The 20,102-nt window shown below is 36.9% G+C and overlaps 1 protein-coding gene across 1 annotated transcript in view; it reads right to left on the reverse strand.

Annotated features, from left to right (window-relative positions):
- The window catches only part of LOC117329915, a 40,320-nt gene extending 20,218 nt beyond the window's left edge, over positions 1–20,102 (reverse strand). The window contains exon 1 of the mRNA XM_033888152.1: positions 19,781–20,102. The gene's annotated coding sequence lies outside the window, so the exon portion shown is untranslated. The remainder of the gene's footprint in view (positions 1–19,780) is intronic.

Raw genomic sequence — 20,102 nt, forward strand, 5'->3', positions numbered from 1 at the left:
ATTGCGTTTGTATGCATGATTTGACACAATTGTTCCTAACGTCAGTCGAGATGAATAGTAAACATAGTAAATTCACCGTTTTCTTTTAAAACAATCTTGATGATTGTTTGCAATTGGGTCCCTTGTCACCTATAGCTATCTTGCTATCATTAAGTTCGCGTTTCAAGTGATTGCAACAAGGCGACAGTGGGCTCCAATGTGGCTAGTTTATCTCGTCCCTTGTTTATTTATGTTACATCTTCACATCTACAGAGAACTTACCTTAATTGTACTCACATCTACCGAGAACTTACCGTAATTGTACTCACATCTCGCATCTACCGAGAAGTTACCGTAATTGTACTCACATCTCACATCTACCGAGAAGTTACCGTAATTGTACTCACATCTACCGAGAGGTTACCGTAATTGTACTCACATCTACCGAGAAGTTACCGTAATTGTACTCACATCTACCGAGAAGTTACCGTAATCATGCTCACATCTGCCGAGAAGTTACCGAAATTGTACTCCCATCTCACATCTACCGAGAAGTTACCGTAATTGTACTCACATCTACCGAGAAGTTACCGTAATTGTGCTCACATCTTACGAGAGGTTACCGTAATTGTACTCACATCTACCGAGAAGTTATCGTAATTGTACTCACATCTCACATCTAACGAGAATTTACCGTAATTGTACTCACATCTACCGAGAGGTTACCGTAATTGTACTCACATCTACCGAGAAGTTACCGTAATTGTGCTCACATCTACCGAGAAATTACCGTATTTGTGCTCACATCTCCCGAGAAGTTACAGTAATTGTACTCACTTCTACCGAGAAGTTACCGTAATTGTGCTCACATCTACCGAGAAGTTACCATAATTGTGTTCACATCTACCGAGAGGTTACCGTAATTGTGTTCACATCTACCAAGAAGTTACCGTAATTGTACTCACATCTTATGAGAGGTTACCATAATTGTACTCACATCTATCGAGAAGTTACCGTAATTGTGTTCACATCTACCGAGAAGTTACCGTAATTGTGCTCACATCTGCCGAGAAGTTACCGTAATTGTGTTCACATCTACCGAGAAAATACCGTAATTGTACTCACATCTACCGAGAGGTTACCGTAATTGTGCTCACATCTCCCGAGAAATTACAGTAATTGTGTTCACATCTACCGATAAGTTACCGTAATTGTGCTCACATCTACCGAGAAGTTACCGTAATTGTGTTCACATCTACCGAGAAGTTATTGTAATTGTGTTCGAATTTACCGAGAAGTTACCATAGTTGTGCTCACATATAAAGTTACCGTACTTGTGCTAATACTGTAAACATACAGTATTTTAGCGTTTTTCGTGTGAAAATGTACCTCTAAGTTATGAATGTGCTAAAAGCCCATTTTCTACGGCAGATACTGATGGTTCATCAGTTCATAATTCCGTGAATCAATTTAAATTCCGTTAAGCGCTAAAATTAGTACGCACCAAAATCAGTACATCTAAAGTATATATGCATTCCCAGAAAATCATTGGGATCTTCGTGTTTTATTTTCTTTCCTATATACATGTAGTCTTCCTGTACCTTGTTTCCTCTATTGGTACCATCCGTCCTTCAATGCTGCAAGAACGTTTTAACTAAAACAAGTAATCTGAACAAAAGTCAACACAGGGCATTGATTGCGATATTGTAATACAATATTTGCACCATTGCCATCTTAACATATTCCTCTGTTCTCAAAGTTCAGACAATCTTCTCACGTAAAATCATGATATGCTTACATAAAATCACGTGATAGGGTTTGACAGGCGTATCTTCTAGTTGCAATATCGACACCATCAGGAAAGATGCAGCGTGTAATGTAATCTTATGCGAAATCAATCGTTACTGCTGCCACTAGAAGAAGATATATATGCGGATTTAAGACCCTGGTTACATAAATATATGGCCGAGGAAGGCCTGTTGTACGTAACGTGTCCCCTTAACAAGACGTGCACAGAAAAAATCGATACAGGCTATGAATTCTTGAAAGAAAAACAAATTGGAAGCAGAACAAGTTTGACGGCTTTAGTGATATCAATTTAAGGCCAGACATGCCGTGTATACAAATATCGCCTCCGCGAGAGAAGAGCTGTCCTTTCGTGATAAACGAGTGGACAGTACGTTGACAAAGTATGGTGTTTAATTGGGAGACCATACGAATAGGTTTGAACGTGTTTTTACTTCTATTTCAATTATTAAAACATTTTGGTAAGAAATCAAACGCCATATTTTGAAAATGTACTTTTTCTCTTTGAAAAGAGAAAAAATACAAATAAACAAATACGATTTACCTGATACCAAACGAATCAATAAATACTCATCATATGTTCTCGTCATTTTTATTTTAGATATTTGGTTCTGCATCATGTTTCCATGTAAATTTCTGTTGGAATGACAGAAATAGGTCAATGTAGAAAGCAGAAACCGCGAGTCGTAATTAAATAGTGTCCTTGTAAAATTTAGATAAATTAATTTGCCATCCGTCATTACAAACTGACTTAGAAGACAAAGACTTCATCACGATTACAACATGATTGGCGTTCCTTTACGTCGATGGAATTCCTCTGCCTTGGTAAGGCGGGATGACAGAATACTCAGATGTTCTGCGCAATGTATTTTTGTAATTACTTCCTTTCCGTCATACGGCGACCCAATGTGGTGGTTTAATTTTATTTTCCGGTAAATTTGATCTGGCGCTTGTTGAGGCCATATGTTATAATCAAAAGAGTGTGGATAGGTTTATTGTGATTAATCGGTGCTATTTATTTCCATTCCTCGTCACAAAATCAACAATTGTACCTAATGGGCATTAAGCCCATTAGGTACAATTGTTGATTTTGTTACGTAAACAGTCATTTCCTATCGGATACTTGTACCATGTATTACATAAAAATAAAAGTAAATGGAAAGAAGTAAAATAGGTCTGATCAAATTAACTTCTATTCAACAATAACAGTTACATTTCATATTTGCAAGCCATCCCGTTGTGGCATTGGCTATTCCGAGAGACATAACCAATACATCAGACTGAATGGGAAAATACTGAACATTTCCGACGAGACAAGTAGCATTATATACATGTATAACACCTCTAAAATAGATGGCTGGTCGGCTGGAACAGTGGTAACACACTTGCCTCTCATCTAGTCGGCCGGGGTTCGATTCTCTGATCGGAAGAGAAGAGGTATGGGGTCATGTGGGTTTACTCCTGGGTACTCTGGTTTCCTCTCACAGTAGGGCCCCTTACGCACTTCCACCGGACAAACAAGAGAGATTAATATAAGTATAGTTACATGTAATTAGCATGTCCAGTGATGTTTTACTAACCTATGAATCACTGCTGCTACAAGGAAACACAAGTAACTTATCATTCAATTTGTTAAGCTGCTTGTTAATTTCGATAAAACGTGAAAAAATACATGTCTCATAATAACAGTAAGCTCGTGAGGTACCGTATATTGTAGAAAATAACCAAGCCGTCATGTTCATAGGTTAATATAGCAGATAGTAGCGACATTTGTTTGACCGGATTTGACTTTATAAAAGCATAAACATTTATATTTTTACCGTGAAAGACAAATTGCGGTCGTGAATATTACAAAATTATGGTATGTTAGAAGGCATTTCAATTGATAAAATGTCCCTATTAGAAACTATTAAGACATCTGAGCATTGTAAGAAGAATGTTATCGAGAGAAATAGTTAAACTGAGTTTCAGGCGTTACATAGTGTCGAATAAGAGTTTTTTTATTGTTGAAATGCCTCGTTAAATGCAATATTTGTGGGATATTCAAAACATTTCAAGGTCGAAAAAGAGATCAATGTTTATTTTTTTATAAAGTCAAATCCTGTCCAGCAAATGTCCCTACCACGTACTATTGGGACGGCAGGGCTATTTTGTGCAATATATGACCGCATGGGGTAACTGTGGTTTTTTTGTTTTTTTTTGCCAAATTGGCAAACCGTTGAAGAAATCACATAGCCAATGGTTGGCCATGATACATACTAAAAAGCGTCAAGTTACCTCTATTTAATTGTACCGAGGTAGTGATTTATAGGCTTGTAAAATATCAATGGATTTTCTATTTAGATTAACCTTGTTTTGCAAGTGTTGTAAAATAACTTAAGTTAACGAAATATAAGTGCTATGTAACATATCTTAAACAGCAAATTTTGTTTCCGAAGAGAAAGTAAAACAGTTACAAATCCAAATTCAAATTTCACATCACTTTGCAAATGTAATGTAAACGTTTCGTGTTTTGCAAACTAGCGTGACTGTCCTCTTTTTAAAAGAAAAAAAATATGCTTGTATAGATGACTCATAAAGTGATATTAAGCAAACACGTGTTCCGGTTCACTGCACATGCCGTTTGTGCCACTGACGTATGTTTTTCATCAGAAAATCTGGAACATGAACTGTGTCTCTACCAGACATGGACAGAACATCAATACATATGCGATACATAACATGACCGCTCTAACAGATCCCCAGAAAACCGATACATTAACCCACGACAAAACAAGGCGATAGTTCTCAACAGCAAATGTCCGTTCTCTTCACCTTTCATCTATCTAAACGTTCCGGGTCGTTTCATTTTTCTCTCTGTCTCTCTTTACCACTTTTTTTTCTCTCTCTCTTTATAAGTTTTGTTTACAATTGAACCTTTGATGCCCGAATATACTGTGAATGTAGAAGACATAAAAACTGCTGGCGACCGATGAGCCGTTCGAGGATTATCTCAGCAGACGATCGGCGTCAGCACGACTCTCTATCTCCTGAATTTATCTAAATGAAAGGACAAAGATGTCGTGCATAACATATTTTAATCAATCCTACATTTCAGTGGAATGATGGGCCGGTCTGGTGTTATTTGAACTGTACACATATGTGCCTGTTCTCGTTCGGGACAGCTACAAATTGGCACGAGGTGGCGTTTGTTGGGAAATTCCAATGAAAAATAGTGTTGTGTATTTAAACACAAACGAAAACATTACACCAATTAGAAGTAATACATTTTAGTGTTTCATGTTAACGAAGCCGATGCACATATTTTAGCAAGATTGTGAATAAATCAATTACCATGTCGATTATCAGTACCTCATGTCAAATATTCTGGACTATTGCACAGACACGCATGCTGTATTTGTATAATATATAACACAAATGACGAAAGAAGAAAGTTCTATGACTCGTGCCTTGGTCGAGCATCGTACTTACGATCCAAGACATTTAATCGAATAGCAAACAATACCTGCAGCTTATACCACTGCACCACATCCATGTTCTCAAAAGAGTTTCAATGGCGCAGTAATGGTCGGCCCGATATCCTGATATGATCATAGTGACAAATCGTCTATTAGCTGATATGAATACCTCTATAGCAATGTATATGCATACATGGGTTTGAATTTTACATATATTACATATATTCAACACAGTACGACTTCGACGCATTTATGAATCATGTCCTGACCGGGCCTCGAACTCACGATCTACGGCACATCATCGCCAAGTAAATTATATTTGTCCTCATATTCTGAACGAAGAAGGAATTTCCATTACAGTCCGGTTTTGGGACCAATCCGTAACCAAAACGCATTTCTTTTTGGAACCTAAACGTAACATTTTAGGCAGAAATTTTGTGAGACCATCCGTAACGTAATCAAAATTATTTCCCTTTGATTCTGTAAATATTATTTGGCTGTGAGCGTGAACATCATATTGCTTCTAAGCGGATGACATCATGGAGACTTAATGCCAATAAAGATAAAGGTTGGACTGTTTTGATCATTTGATACGAGCAAAAAACTCACGGAAAATCACACTTCCGACTTTTACGCTTCGTCCAGCTTTGGGAAGGATTTACAGTTGTTTATGAAAGATCAGCATCCGATAAATGTTGTAATATTCATTTAAAGTTTCAAAGCCATCCCTAAACTGCTACAATGGGTTACTAAACAAACAAAATCAATGGGCTATCAAATTCAATAAAATATTTATGTAAAGCTTTTGTCATAACATTCCATCTCTGGTTAAAAATACATCCAACAGGGATTTTAAATGATTCTCTATATCATTATGCTCATGTATGCATTATCTTTACATTTCTTCAAGAAGATCTGGTGGCGCCCTGTTGTAATGTCATTCATATGTTGTTCTTTTTTTTTTTGTAATTATTGGCATAAGTCATGTATCATTGTCCAATCTGACTGGCTCTTTCTCTCTGTTGGTAAATATCAACATAATGCAAACGTACATATTTAAGAGGTAATATTATTTTAACACTTTTTGCACTAAAAGCTTTACGCTAGATTATGGTTGCGTTAATCGCACTTTCTATATACTGTTTCTATGTAAAATAATTATGGCGCCCAAATTCGTCAATGCGCTAAATTTGAGTCCGAAAATAAAGTACGTTTACACAAGCTGACAATCAAGTTAGATTATTTGTTTGATCGGAGGATTTGAAGATGAGCTCAGGTGATGGTCTCCTTTTATAGTACGTCACCCTTAACCGTCACAACAGGACACGGCAGCACGACACCCCGCCCGGTCACTTTATACTGAAAACGTGCTTACCCGTCAATTCAGCTAATATCAAAAGCTTAATGGCAAACAAAGCAAATATTACTTGTTAGTCACGTAATGCTTTTAGCAATGGCTACCAACGACATATTGTGGATCGTGACGCACATAGAATAATGAACATAGTAAGGGTCTGTCATTTTTTACAATGAAAATCAACAAAGTGACGAAGAAATTCTGATGCGAACAGCACACTCAACTACAAACAAGTAAAACTGAGTTTATCTTGAGGTGGAATATACCTTGAAATGGAGTCTACATTGAAATGGAGTCTACCTTGAGATGGAGGCTACCTAGAGATGGAGGCTACCTAGAGATGGAGGCTACCTAGAGATGGAATCTAACTTGAGATGGAATCTACCTTGAGATGGAATCTACCTAGAGATGGAATCTATCTTGAGATGGAGGCTACCTAGAGATGGAATCTACCTCGAGATGGAATCTACCTCGAGATGGAATCTAACTTGAGATGGAATCTAACTTGAGATGGAATCTAACTTGAGATGGAATCTACCTTGAGATGGAATCTACCTCGAGATGGAATCTAACTTGAGATGGAATCTAACTTGAGATGGAATCTACATTGAGATGGAATCTACCTCGAGATGGAATCTAGCTTGAGATGGAATCTACCTTGAAATGGAGTCTACAGTGAGATGGAATCTACCTTGAGATGGAGTCTGCCTCGAGATGAAATCTACCTCGAGATGGAATCTACCTCGAGATGGAATCTACATTGAGATGGAATCTACCTCGAGATGGAATCTACCTTGAGATGGAATCAACCTAGAGATGGAGTCTACATTGAGATGGAATCTACCTTGAGATGGAATCTACCTTGAGATGGAGGCTACCTTGAGATGGAATCTACCTAGAGATGGAATCTACCTAGAGATGGAATCTACCTAGAGATGGAATCTACCTTGAGATGGAATCAACTTTTAGATAAAATTTGCCTGGAGATGGAGTCTGACTTGAGATGAAATCTACCTTGAGATTGAGTCTACCTTGAGATGGAATCTAACTTGAGATGGAATCTATCTTGAGATGGAATCTACCTAGAGATGGAGTCTACATTGAGATGGAATCTACCTTGAGATGGAATCTAGCTTGAGATGGAGGCTACCTTGAGATGGAATCTACCTAGAGATGGAATCTACCTAGAGATGGAATCTACCTTGAGATGGAATCAACTTTTAGATAAAATTTGCCTGGAGATGGAGTCTGACTTGAGATGAAATCTACCTTGAGATTGAGTCTACCTTGAGATGGAATCTACCTTGAGATGGACTCTACCTCGAGATAGAATTTACCTTGAGATAGAATCTACCTCGAGATAGAATCTACCTCGAGATGGACTCTACCTCGAGATGGAATCTACGTCGAGATAGAATCTACCTCGTGATGGAATTTTCCTCGAGATGGAATCTACCTCGAGATGGAATCTACATCGAGATGGAGTCCACCTCGAGATGGAATCTACCTCGAGATGGAGTCCACCTCGAAATGGAGTCCACCTCGAGATGGAATTTTCCTCGAGATGGAATCTACCTCGAGATGGAATCTACCTTGAGATGGAATCTACCTCGAAATGGAGTCTGAGAGCAATGCCGACACAGAGTCGAGGCCTTCACTAAATAATGAAGTATGAAGAGGGCAACAGCAGCAGATAATACTTTGTCTTTATAATTTAGTCAAGTTATAACGTAATCTTAAATTGTTCGTCTTGTCGATAACTACGTATTTATTATCTTTACACTCATAATAACTTACTAGTGGGTATGATGGCGCTCCCATTATTATCTAGTCCATGGAATAGACAATATTTAGTGATCGTCGTAGAAGTTTACTGCAGTTATATAAATGTAGTTATCAGCATAATGTATTGATTTCGTTTGGTTTAGTATTGTTTAACATCCTATCAACAGCTGAGGTCATTTTCTTTTACGGCCTCTCTTGTATGCAAGATACATGCGTTGGTAATTATGTGCGTTTTGAGAGGCTGTGGTATGTTTGTGTTTGTCTCCTTGTGATATTGCCGAACTGACGTCGATTCTTTAGTACTACTACCGAAAACTCCCAGAAGGACACCCCACCCGGTCGCATTATACTGACAACGGACTGGTCCTGTCGATTGGGGATTATATACATAATGTGTAGGTCCTGTTTATTTGCATTATATAAATAATGTATATGTCCTGTCTGTTTGGATTATTACAAAAATGTATTGGTCCAGTGTATGAGGGATTATAAACATAATGTATTAGTCTTGTCTATTTGGATTATTATAAATAATGTATATGTGCTGTCTATTGGGGATTATATATATAATGTATTGGTCCTGTCTATTTATGTTATTATAAATAATGTATTGGTCCAGTGTATGAGGGGTTATATACATGATGTATTGGTCCTGTCTATTAGGGATTATATACATGATATATTGGACCTGTCTATTACGGATTATATACATGATGTATTGGTCCTGTCTATTGGGGATTATATACATGATATATTGGACCTGTCTATTAGGGATTATATACATGATGTATTGGTCCTGTCTATTAGGGATTATATACATAATGTATTGGTCCTGTCTATTAGGGATTATATATATAATGTATTGGTCCTGTCTATTAGGGATTATATACATGATGTATTGGTCCTGTGTATTAGGGATTATATACATGATCTATTGGTCCTGTGTATTAGGGATTATATACATGATGTATTGGTCCTGTCTATTAGGGATTATATACATGATGTATTGGTCCTGTCTACTAGAGATTATATACATGATGTATTGGACCTGTCTATTAGGGATTATATACATGATGTATTGGTCCTGTCTATTAGGGATTATATACATGATGTATTGGTCCTGTCTACTAGGGATTATATACATGATGTATTGGTCCTGTCTATTAGGGATTATATACATGATGTATTGGTCCTGTCTATTAGGGATTATATACATGATGTATTGGTCCTGTCTCTGAGGGATTATATACATGATGTATTGGTCCTGTCTATTAGGGATTATATACATGATGTATTGGTCCTGTCTATTAGGGATTATATACATGATGTATTGGTCCTGTCTATTAGGGATTGTATACATGATCTATTGGTCCTGTCTATTAGGGATTGTATACATGATGTATTGGACCTGTCTATTAGGGATTATATACATGATGTATTGGTCCTGTCTATTAGGTATTATATACATGATGTATTGGTCCTGTCTATTAGGTATTATATACATGATGTATTGGTCCTGTCTATTAGGGATTATATACATGATGTATTGGTCCTGTCTATTGGGGATTATATACATGATGTATTGGTCCTGTCTATTAGGGATTATATACATGATGTATTGGTCCTGTCTATTAGGTATTATATACATGATCTATTGGTCCTGTCTATTGGGGATTATATACATGATGTATTGGTCCTGTCTATTAGGGATTATATATATGATGTATTGGTCCTGTCTATTAGGGATTATATACATGATGTATTGGTCCTGTCTATTAGGGATTATATACATGATGTATTGGTCCTGTCTATTAGGGATTATATACATGATGTATTGGTCCTGTCTATTAGGTATTATATACATGATCTATTGGTCCTGTCTATTGGGGATTATATACATGGTGTATTGGTCCTGTCTATTAGGGATTATATATATGATGTATTGGTCCTGTCTATTAGGGATTATATACATGATGTATTGGTCCTGTCTATTAGGGATTATATACATGATGTATTGGTCCTGTCTATTAGGGATTATATACATGATGTATTGGACCTGTCTATTAGGGATTATATACATGATGTATTGGTCCTGTCTATTAGGGATTATATACATGATGTATTGGTCCTGTCTATTAGGGATTATATATATGATGTATTGGTCCTGTCTATTAGGGATTGTATTTATAGTGTATATGTCCTATATATTTGGCTTATATCTATAAAGTCTTGCCTACCAGTTCCATAAGGTATTTGTATACATAATCTGTCCTACCTGTTATATAGGGTATATATGTAATGTATTGGTCATGCTTGCTTTTAACAAATCATATGACAAAACATTTCTGAAAATAAGTTTTGGCCAGTAATTCAATTGTGTTCCAGTTGAAAGTTGAAATGATCGACACAATTGTACCAGTGCCAAAGTCGAACAACACATTCAACAAATTATACAAATAATTGTCAAAGACATGTCTGGCGAAACATTAAGACAAAATGATCGCCTTTGTGTGCAATTCTCACCTAGAGTGGGAAAGTCATCAATTATTAAACTTCATGCCACTGGTGCGTGCACGTGAGGAACAATTACAGGATCGACCTAATTACCCACACAATGTAGGGGGCAAAACTCCGGCCTTAACGGGTCCTGGTGTGAAACACTCACTAAAATCGCCAATAAACAAGAAGCAACACGGGATGTGTGTCATGTACGAGTATTAAGTCTGGTCGGAACTTCAGGGGTGATTCTAGTACAAAACAACACGTTTCTGGTCCGGAATATTTCTGGTATTATCATTCTTTTCGTTCTCTATATTCCTATAATATAGTTTTTGGTTCTCGCTAAATTAGCATCATTTCAGGTAGAACATCGTGCAGATGCTGACAAGGTGTTTTTAAGTATTCGGTGGTGGCATATCAACGGATATTGTGATTGTAATTGTCTTAATGGTTGCTCCTATCATTGAAAATTGCGAAGAAGGTATATGAACTTCATAAATACCAAATATCAATAGTAAACTATATTTCTAAAAGACATGTAAACGATTGGCTTTGAAATCAACGGGATGCTATAAGAATATAACAATTTCACAAACATTTTCATCAGTACCCCGTATGTTAATATCCTACATTCTATAACAGTGGGAACATCACGTGTATCATAAGTACCTCCGAGTACACGCGGACATGAATCGCTTCATTGAATACCACATGCTCAAAAATGAAATACATTCATATCTGTTATTTTAAAGGCACTTTTTGAGGGGTCAAATAGACTGTGCTGGAAAGTAAGAATAAGATAACAATTTATAACTGTTTATCAAGGCGCAATACTTTACAGTATAAATTCTCTCAGGCGAATACTGCAGTACACACTATGACATAAATATCTCCCCGAGAGATCTTCGTACCAAGAAACCTGTAGCATGTTAAATGATGATGATAATCATATTAATTAGTCTACTGTTACATCATTTAAATGTTCAAATTGATGCATGCTTCATCTGACAATTAAAAAGCTTTATGCCACTAATTAATTATCTTACATAATTCACAGGTTAAGCGGTACACGTCCTTGGTGCATGTTAATAGACACGTTCCTGACAATGATGTGGGATATTCTAGAGCACAGATATCTCGAGGAAGGACAAACTTATAACGACGGACCTAATTGTCTATAATGTTCGAGGAATCCGTTCGTATACTATTTACACAGGATCAGTTCTACATATGATCGATTCATCTATAGATAGTGTGAATCTTAGACACGTTTATAAAATATTATACGATGTTAAGTCTTCAAATGTTATTGATTTTGCGCAATTTTCACAATATCACTGAAATTGACTGGTAAAGAACGCTTCCATTATTGGAAACATGGCTTAATGACAAATAATAGGAGGGCGTTGACCTGTCCTTGTTCTCTATTCTGTTTTTTATATGAAAAGGAACAGATGTACATCAATTCTAGTTTGGTACCAACCAAGAGGTATGCTTTAAGTATAATGTATTCACAACCATAGCAGCAGGATCACAGTTGCTAGGTTACTAGAGACCAAAGTCAATTTCTCACCAATGGTGTTCCTACTAAAAATTTAATAATGCATTACCGAACAAAAAATATTTCCATAATATAAAAGATTTAGTAAGAAACAACTATGAATGGTACAATTTTGTCATTAAAATCTGAACTCCGGTAGATACGTATTACTAGACTAGGTATGTGATCGGCGAAGTATAAGCGACAGTAAGGACGAAGCAATTTGTCAATATTTTGAGGCTATATGCCCCTTTACCAAGACACCATCTAACAGACGTCCCACTCGTGCTTTCTTTACATTTGTAACACTAGGGTTTCCAATAATGCATTCAAAAGACTGAACGCCAAACACACTCTAGCCAGCCGGCAAATATCTTATCACGTTTCGCCGTTAATCAACAAAACCTAAGGATGAGCTATGGCCATTGTGGTCATCCTTCCGCGTATGGCTTGACCATACGGCTAGTGGTGGTCATCTATCACCCTATTACTAACTATTGATCTGATCATGAGCCAACAGACTTCACATCACGGTCCCTGTGCAAGCTAACACGTTATTATCCGAGAATACGCCTGATAAGTAATGATTAATAAGACAGGGTAAAATTGATACACAAGAAAAAGATGACCAACGGTAGGAAACAGGGGCGCGGTTGAGACCGGTCGATACCTGTTCACAGATAGAGATAATGGACCAGTGCTGTCTACCACAGGGAGGAAAGTAGAAAATAAGTTGTGTGTACAATGGGGAGGAAAGTAGAAAATAAGCTGTGTGTACCACAGGGAGGAAAGTAGAAAGTAAGCTGTGTGTACCAAAGGGAGGAAAGTAGAAAGTAAGCTGTGTGTACCAAAGGGAGGAAAGTAGAAAGTAAGCTGTGTGTACCATAGGGAGGAAAGCCGACAGTAAGCTGTGTGTACCACAGGGAGGAAAGTGGAAAATAAGATGTGTGTACAATGGGAAGGAAAGTAGAAAATAAGATGTGTGTACCACAGGGAGGAAAGCAGAAAGTAGGCTATTTGTACCACGGGGAGGAAAGCAGAAAGTAAGTTGTTTGTACCACGGGCAGGAAAGCAGAAAGTAAGCTGTGTGTACCAAAGGGAGTAAAGCCGACAGTAAACTGTGTGTACAGTGGGGAGGAAAGTAGAAAAGAAGATGTGTGTACCACAGGGAGGAAAGTAGAAAATAATATGTGTGTACCACAGGGAGGAAAGTAGAAAATAAGCTGTGTGTACCACAGGGAGGAAAGCCGACAGTAAACTGTGTGTACAATGGGAAGGAAAGCAGAAAATAAGATGTGTGTACCACAGGGAGGAAAGTAGAAAGTAAGCTGTGTGTACCACAGGGAGGAAAGTAGAAAGTAAGCTGTGTATACCACAGGGAGGAAAGTAGAAAATAAGATGTGTGTACCACAGGGAGGAAAGTAGAAAATAAGATGTGTGTACAATGGGGAGGAAAGCCGACAGTAAGCTGTGTGTATCTCAGGGAGGAAAGTAGAAAATAAGATGTGTGTACAATGGGGAGGAAAGTAGAAAGTAAGATGTGTGTACCACAGGGAGGAAAGCAGAAAATAAGATATGTGTACCACGGGGAGGAAAGCAGAAAGTAAGTTGTTTGTACCACGGGCAGGAAAGCAGAAAGTAGGCTATTTGTACCACGCGGAGGAAAGCAGAAAGTAAGTTGTTTGTATCACGGGCAGGAAAGCAGAAAGTAAGCTATTTGTACCACAGAGAGGTTACAGAATACTAGCACTGTATACCAGCCATAGGAATGAAACTAGATGGTAAAAGGCAGGCTTTCAACAATAGGTAAATTTAGGATAGCGGAAAGCAATCGTTATGTACCTCTTAGGCAATAAACATAAAGCTCTCTACCACAATGAGACTATCATAATTCAAACTCTAATAACCACATGTAGGTTTAAATGATCTGTCTACCACAGAAAGGGATTGGGATGGGAAGACATGAATGTTGAATACATCCAAGGGTGGATAAGGAACATATATATACTACTGGAAGCAGAGTAGGAGGGATCAGTCCATTACAGTGTGAGCAGGAAGTGTAGCAAATACATTGTAGTAAGTATCTTTTACCACAATGAAGACACGAGAAGGCAAACACACGAAGAGTAGAACCGATAAGCCCTTTGATACTAGGGAACATGTTGTAGGATCTATGTAATTACGAAGATCACTGATTATAGGTACCACATACCGGGGAAGAACGTATTTGTCTATCCAAAGGAAGTAATAGGTGGGTGAGATTTGTCTACGTTTTGGACAAAACTAAATTACTTGTCCACTGATATGTCGGAGAAGGGCAAGTTATATATACCACAAAAGCTACCATAACTGGAACATGGCTTACATCACTTCTACTTCTACTGATACATATTTCTTCGAGCGAGGAAAGTATTTGTCTAATTTCTCTTACCGTACGTAATGTACATTGTACGGTGCTACGATTGATCCCATCAGAATAAAGGTTGTTGAAAGGTTCTTCTCATTTCGCTATTTCCATGTAAACAATAAAATCGCCAAAACACATTCTTTGAAAGTAAACATTGTAGAGAATAATACATTCCAATCATAAATCCTTACAATGGCCACGACGTTATGGCCGTTTCTCATGGGAAAATCTGATACTGTTAACTTGTGCTGCTTGTGTTCCAACTTATCTGTCACTTGATATGCCAGATCTTATAGATACCGATGCAGCAGAAAATCTGAATTTTAAATAAGCCCTTTAAGGAAGCTTATTGATAATACTATTCCACATTATTCCCAAGCAAAAGAAACTTTCTGAAAGGTTGGGGAAATATATGCTTCTTATGATTTATGTGTATCCATTGGATGCTTCTTCAGCTCCTCTTGTCAATAAATCATCTTTATCACCACATACCAACTTAACATATTTTTGATTGGTGAATTTATTTTTTTATCTAAAAAAATCCCAAATACTATAATTCCAGCTAATGAACACATAAGTAATGTATTTATCAAAAAATGGAATAATGACCTCTAAACATCCCTTAAGAATGGAATTGTTTAGTTTGTTTCAAACCAAACTTGTTACACAGGAAGGTAGTGCGGAAATACAAAATGTATCATCGACACAAAGTGATAAATAAATAAATATAACATATCATTTGGTGATATTCTATTTAATTGATCTTAAAGGAAAATTGTTACTTACATTTATATATCAAATTGTTTAGGAGGAAGCTTCATTTTAACATGGAAAATGAATTCGTTGGAAATTGAAAGGTTTATACTCATAACACAAATATGGCATATTAGGGAAATTCATAATTATGAAATGTCATTGGAAATTAACCAATGCAAGACGCCGCGCGGTGCTTAAACCTTGTACTATGGCATAGTATTTCATGGAAAAGAAATTTATATTTTCCCTATAAATCTTTGTTTTTAATAAAAATAACAAATAATAAAGTGTATATAAGACGGTTACACCTCTTCAGTATTATGTATTCGGTAACAATGACGTAGTCATCGTTATTTCTATATTCCTCGTGGTGTTAAAAATCAATTACTCCTCCAGTGTTACCTTGACTATGACACACATATATAAGCTATGTTCTCTATTTGAACACAGAGTCCCAAATGTGCGTGTTAAACAATAAAAACAACATTTTCTCATATAAAAGGCAAACAAGACCGAGCTTTCCTGAAATTTTGTTCGTTGTCATGCGCCGCACGCGCTGTTACCAAATGAACGACCCTGACCTTCAATACGTTGTTCAAATGGGCGTCACTTTTCTATCCTTTGGCGCTGTCACGGATTCTCCCATTTGTCATGTAGAAACATCACAAGTTCCAAGGCCACGGTGGCGGTATATCTACAAGCCAAAGCCTGCATCCTGCTGTCGTTAAAAGTTGATCTCTTACACAACATGTTAAGTGCGTCGTGAAAGGGTAATAAGTATGGAGATGAAATAATAAATCCCCAGAAATTAATAATATCCTCCATGAGTGGGATATTGAGCTAAAAGTTTGCAAACATAGTCAAAATCATCGTAAAACTAGAAATTTTACTTTAAACGTACTGCTTGGGTGTTCGTTAGGGAATGACTGCCTAAAACCCTCTCCTCACCCCGCGGTTACGAGCACGAACACCACGTGTGGGCTGATACACAGCACCGACGGGAGACATTCCTGTCATTTTCGTCATGTTGTAACGCGGGAATATGGCAAAAAGGGGAATCATGAAGGTGGTGCTAACTTACGTCGCCTCTTAGAATCATACAATGGGTAAAAACAGCTTGTTCTTAATTTCCGTCCGGTATTGGTAGTAAAATATGGATTGAAAACAAGAAAAAGCACGCAAGGATTATATCACTTAGGTAGTAGAAGGTATGGACTTAATCTTATTAACCGCAAGTACATGGACTTCAATTTTTCTTTTCTACGAGACCACGATAGGATGAACATATGCATTAGGTAGAATGTAAACCATCATGTCATGCGCTAAAACAGACATGATACTTCCGTTGTACTTCCTAGTCAAATCAAATTGCCTTTGAAAATAACTTTATTTATCTATCAAACTGCCTAGAAAGAGAAATAATCAATCCAAAAGCCTATTGAAGTGCATATATGTGTCGGAGCATTTAGAATATATTTTCACAGAGTTATGGTTAGTAAAGTTGTCTGATGCTATCACTATGAATATTTACATGATTCTAATAAAGTTTGTGTAGACTCCACGGTGTTGTACTTCATAATAACGTATAACAATTAAATCCACGAAGAGCTTTGTGTAATATGATAAATGACAATATATCTAACTGCATCAGCCATTTTCCATGAGACAAATTAAAACATTTGTTGTTCAGACAATATAAACTGTATATTATTGTATGCAAACACAGATTTCAACATCCCACTGGTTCTCAGAAATGTGTTTGCAATACATGTCACAACAACTCCAAATGTAATCATCAAAATATTGAAACTACCAAATCCCTTTGGTACCTACTGGAATTAATGTTTTAAAGGATAAAAATCGATTTTTGCATTTGAGTTTGCTATTTCTATTTTCCATATAGATATTTTCCCTGGGGGTGCTCTGAAGATTTGATGATAATATGATCATTACAGGTAGATTTTCCCCATGTGTGCTGTCGAAATACCCCTGAATAAAATCAGTCAAGCAGTTTGATGCCTTTAATGTTCGCAGCCAGTTTGTTGTTGTTGTTGTTGTTGTTGTTGTTGTTGTTGTTGTTGTTGTTGTTGTTGTTGTTGTTTTAGAGTGCCTGATTCCAAAAACTGATTTTTAACACAGCACATGAACATCCGATTAAGACGTGCAGTCCTGGTGTTGAATAATTAACGCTAATGATTTAGTTTCAGTCGGAATTAAATGTTTAAAGGTACATGTTACCATGTAGGTAAAAAATCAATTGGGACTTTGCATCGTAAATACAGTAATAGTTGTTCGCGTTCGACTTGTGGGTGATAAATTACTGCTGGCTATACAGCCATACTTCAGGCCGTTTGTTATCTGACCAGCTTTTTACTGTAATTACTTAAGGAGTGATGTTGCCCCACCGTTGTATACATCCTATTTTAAAAGAGTTCTAATCTGATTTTATGGAATAAAATAGACTTACAATAATAAACATCTCAAGGGAAACATCACTAACGTGCATTTTATATATAACTTCATTATATATTTGCTATTGTTTCAATGAAAATTGTTAACTTCATCTGCATTATACTGCCTGTGAAGTTTCTTTTAAACTGTATATATCGTTATGAATTACTGTCTATTCATACTGTTGTTACTTATCCGTGGTTTTGGTAGATGCTACCATTAACTTCCCACAAAAACAGAAACGACTATCTATAGTTTACCTAATATGTAATCATAGACAATTTTATTTTGTTTTACGGGGTTTAACGTCCTCACACAACCAGGGTCATATGAACACGGGTGTCAAAGAGAGACCTAGAGAGAAAAAAGACAGACAAAAAAGGGAAGAAAGGAATATCCCAATTGTTGAAAGGGGACCAGCAGATCTATTTTCGTCCCTTTAATGTCCCTTTAATAGAAGACACGGAAGAAAATCCCCCAGTCTTCACCGGCCCACTTTCAATCGCCTCTTACGGCAAGCAGTGAGTAACAGCAGGCATATTCTTCACCTGCTTCCGCACATGTACGCTCTCCATGTTAGCAAATTAGTATTCAATGTGTTAAAACACTGCGTTTTACGAGTGACATTTATAAAATTTGAAAATGAATCAGCCAAAGTTTGAATACCACGATAAGAAGTCACTTCAAATTGGGGAATATTTATACCAGAATATTTATATCATGTTTCCAAATTGATATTCTGAGAACACCCTTCTATATTCCGACGTTTGGGAATATTCGTGAAATATTACGACATAATGTCACGCCATTTAAACCATAACGAGTGTAAGCATTAAGGAATGGTACCGCGTCCAGCCAATTTGCCACTTTTGCTACCATTTAACTTATGTTTAATCAAAAACGCGAAATTTGACCTCACGTTTTGCCGGGTAGTCCGCATGATAGTATTGAAAACGGTTTAACCTCGCCGGCTGGAAGTAATTGACATATATCGCAGTCTATGAGGTTTTGAATAAAGTGTTTAAATAAGTTATTATCTATGAAAAAGAAATGTCCTTTGTTCAAAGGTTTATTTTTATTTTCACTTTTTAGATATTCTTTTAATATTTGAAGAAATCCGGTATAAAGCCAATTTGTATTTTTGAAGTACTAAACTTTTTTTTTAAGACATGCCTATCGTGCTATACGTTGAAAGGATCAATCACCAGTTTTATTTTCAGTATTTTCGAGTTTTTTTTTTTTATAAATATACTTTTATGAAAAAAATCTGTTAATATTATATCTTAGGACTCTTTACTAATGCATTGTAACTACAATTTAGTCCTCGTGTTCTTTTAAACGTATACGTATCGCTTTGAAGAAATCAATGATTAAAGTAGAAAAAAAGTTAATTGAGACATGCCATATATAGATAAGTGCAATTGTTTTTCCAATTTCTAATCAACTTTACAGGTAAAGAGACAATCTGGGAGCGTTGCCAAGAACCAAAGGAAGTGAAACGATGATGAAATTGTGGCAGCAAGGCAGCGGGCAGTTATCTTATGGGTAACAGAACTGTACTACACCGACGAATATAGAAATCGCCTTACATAAACAACCCCCAAATTATTAAAACATTGAAATAACATGCTGCAGGTAAGCTAATGTCATAGTCCATAGTGAATAAGCTATGAATAAATGTTAAAACACTTTAGGAGTAACTCGAACTACTCCATAAATAGCATAGCCCAATATTCACTTACCTTAATGATGAAGCTGGTGACGTTCATATGACCTCTCTGAATATTCCAATGGTATATTGTGCTTCCAACGAGTACTGTGTGATACCCCCTTGCTTCTCTGCTTCTCTAAGTGGTACAGCGGAGGAGCAGACGACAGCCAAGTCGCACGCGCTTGCCGCCACAGACCAAGTATAGTGGTGATGCGCAGTTCTACTGAGCAGCAGTTAAAGTAGGCTCATCAATATGGTATAATGAATTGTCAGAATTCAATACATTAATTGTATTGAGAGATTCCACGGGACGGATGATCTGATCCATGCAACACTACAAACTGTTGATGGCA

Source organism: Pecten maximus, chromosome 1, assembly GCF_902652985.1.
Source record: "Pecten maximus chromosome 1, xPecMax1.1, whole genome shotgun sequence".
Lineage (NCBI taxonomy): Eukaryota > Metazoa > Mollusca > Bivalvia > Pectinida > Pectinidae > Pecten > Pecten maximus.